Source organism: Schistocerca piceifrons, chromosome 1 (assembly GCF_021461385.2).
Source record: "Schistocerca piceifrons isolate TAMUIC-IGC-003096 chromosome 1, iqSchPice1.1, whole genome shotgun sequence".
Lineage (NCBI taxonomy): Eukaryota > Metazoa > Arthropoda > Insecta > Orthoptera > Acrididae > Schistocerca > Schistocerca piceifrons.
The window spans coordinates 790,496,613-790,499,397 of NC_060138.1; the positions used below are offsets into that span (position 1 = coordinate 790,496,613).

The 2,785-nt window shown below is 40.6% G+C and overlaps 1 pseudogene; it reads right to left on the reverse strand.

Annotated features, from left to right (window-relative positions):
* Nucleotides 1-347: 347 nt before the first annotated feature.
* On the reverse strand, nucleotides 348-465 carry LOC124726389 (annotated as a pseudogene).
* Nucleotides 466-2,785: the final 2,320 nt, after the last annotated feature.

The following is a 2,785-nucleotide window of genomic DNA, read 5'->3' on the forward strand; positions in this document are numbered from 1 at the left end:
TAAAGTTTGTTTTATCAAAATGTCTTAGGGTTTTCACATAAAAAATTCAGACGCATTACTTTTCAGCATACCTTCGTATACATTTAGTTTTCGCGATATCTGTTTCTAACGCACCGTGATAAACATTAACTATTGCTCTTTTTTTTCGAACAGGCCATGAAGGCCCAATGGTACCGACCAGCCGCCGTGTGGTCCTTCGCCAATAGGCATCACTGGATGCGGATGTGGAGGACCATGTGGTCAGCACACCGCTCTCCCGGCTGTATGTCAGTTTCCGACATCGGAGCCGCTGTTTCTCAATCAAGTAGCTCCTCAGTTTGCCCCACAAGGGCTGAGTGCACCCCGCTTGCCAACAGCACTCGGCAGACCGGATGGTCGCCCATCTAAGTGCTAGCCCAGCCCGACAGCGCTTAATTTCGGTGATCTGATGGGAACCGGTGTTACCACTGCGGCAAGGCCGTTGCCTATTGCACTTATCGTTTCTTCTTATTCTTTTCCTTAGCGTTTACCGCCTCTACAAAGGACTCCGCTGTAATCACCATTTGACCAGTACATTCCATTTAAATTTGCAGTCTGATAACCTTCCTGTCGTAGAAATTGTCAGTTACCTAAGGGAAGGAAGACGCGTGCACCACATGTAAGTTTTTTACAGTATGTGAACCTATTTCAGCTGTTCCCGTATCATATTTTCTACGACAAAATATAAGAACTAGCCTATTATTTGCCTAAGGGTGTGTGGGAAACAGCCTGAAAGCCCCATCCAGGTTGGCCGATGCGACAGCCATATTTCTTACTCCACCGCGCTGTTTCGGTGCGAGTTTGGCTCACTTTCCTACTTCGCAAGCTAGCGCGCGGCGCTTTACGTTATGCTAGCAGGTCAGCCAATGTTGCTGTCGTTTGGAAATTATTAGTACATTCTTTACGACCATTGTTCTGCACAAATTACACGCTCTCGACAAAGTGGAAGTCTTATTAGCGCACTTTTAGACCTATTCACACAAACCATCAGGTATTTTTTGTGTTGTTTCTAAGGCGTTTGATTGCGTATATCGTTTTACCCCCTTAGAAAAACTTTCATTTTGTGGGACTGATTGTTTAACGCAAAACTGGTTTGAGTAGTACTTAACAAACAGAATGTAAAAATGTTGTGCTGAGTAACTGAAACGTTGGAAGGGCAGAAAATTGTACTGACTGGGAAGAAATCAAAAAGAGTCAGACAAGGTTTAATTTTGGGTCCACTCCTGTTTCTGACATATATGATCTTCCACTTAACATTCATCAAGTAGAACTGGTATTTTACGCAGGTGATACTAAAGGTACAACAAATCCCATTAGAGACAAAGTAACGGAAGAGCTTGTTAATCATGTTCTTCAAATAATTCTTAAATGGTTCTCTGAAAATGGACTCTCCCTCAATCTTCAGAAAACACTATATATTCAGTTCTGAACAAAAAAAATACAGTCATACTAAAAGCTGATGTAGCACATGAACAGGAGTCTGTAAACAGGTAACACTGAACGACATTTTGAATCGCACATATTGATGAAAACTTAAATTTGAAAAGGCGTATTAATAAACTGTTCAAACAATTAAGTTCAGCTTCATTTGCTCTCCGTATAGTTGCTAGCCTTGGAAACAATATTTTGCGTACTTCCATTAAATAACTTTTTGCGGTAACTCATCACTTAGAAAGAAAGTACTGATTGCAACAAAACGAGCAGTAAGAATAATATACGCTGTTCACCCACGGTTCGTCATGTTTCGGTCTCTTCAAGGAGTAACGTATTTTAACTGCACCATCACAATACACATATTCGCTAGTGCAACACATCATAAATAATTTACCACAATATCAGAAAAATACTAATCCCGTACCTATAGCACCAGAGAAAAATTAACTTTTTTACTCATTACTAACACTGGCAGAGGTTCAGAAAGAAGTTCAGTGTGCATAAAATGTCTGACAGGTAGCAAAGCAAGCTTTAAATCTAAGCAGAAAGCGTTAAATAATTACTTCTATACCGTGGAAGAATTTATATTTAAATACTGGTTGCCTCTAAAAAACACCTAGTTTTAAGTGTAGCTGCATAGGTGTATGAATATGTTCGTTATACGTACCCTATAATCTCACTCGGTGCACATCGTTTCGATAAAATACTTGTTGAAATGATCTGTAGAACATATAACTAACGAACTAACAGGCACTGCACCGAGAAACACGAGGCGATGCAGTGAGTGTTCACGTAGCTTTATAATGACAGGTACATATGGGGAAGTGCATTAATACCACGACGCTGTCCCATCAGACGGCCCAACTGAGATGCAGCGTAGAACTTCACACGATAGTTCGACGAGTTTTGATACTACTATCCTTGGTACCTTGTTCATTACTGCACAGTATGGTTTTACTGATAAGCTGAATGTGTGTGTTGTAGTTCACTCATCGGTTTTGCGTTTGGGTTTCCTATGACTACGGTATGCTAACTTCTGCTTATTTGGTGTTGTCTCCTTGGTGAACTAAAGATGGTGAACGAATATAGATACGTTCTGTTACATTTTCACTTACGCAAGCGGTGTGTGAGTATTAATAAGTCGCCCAGAAAACGTTGACTGGAAACTCCGGAATCTTTAGGGAAAATTTAGAGGACCAGTATTTGGGACACACAATGAAAGCACGTTTCACAATCTATTTTGCGTGAAAGCCATTAAGGAAGAAATGGACTACGAGAACGCATAAGGGCAGTAATTTTTAAGCCTGCTGCATTACCGAATGAAACAGGAAAA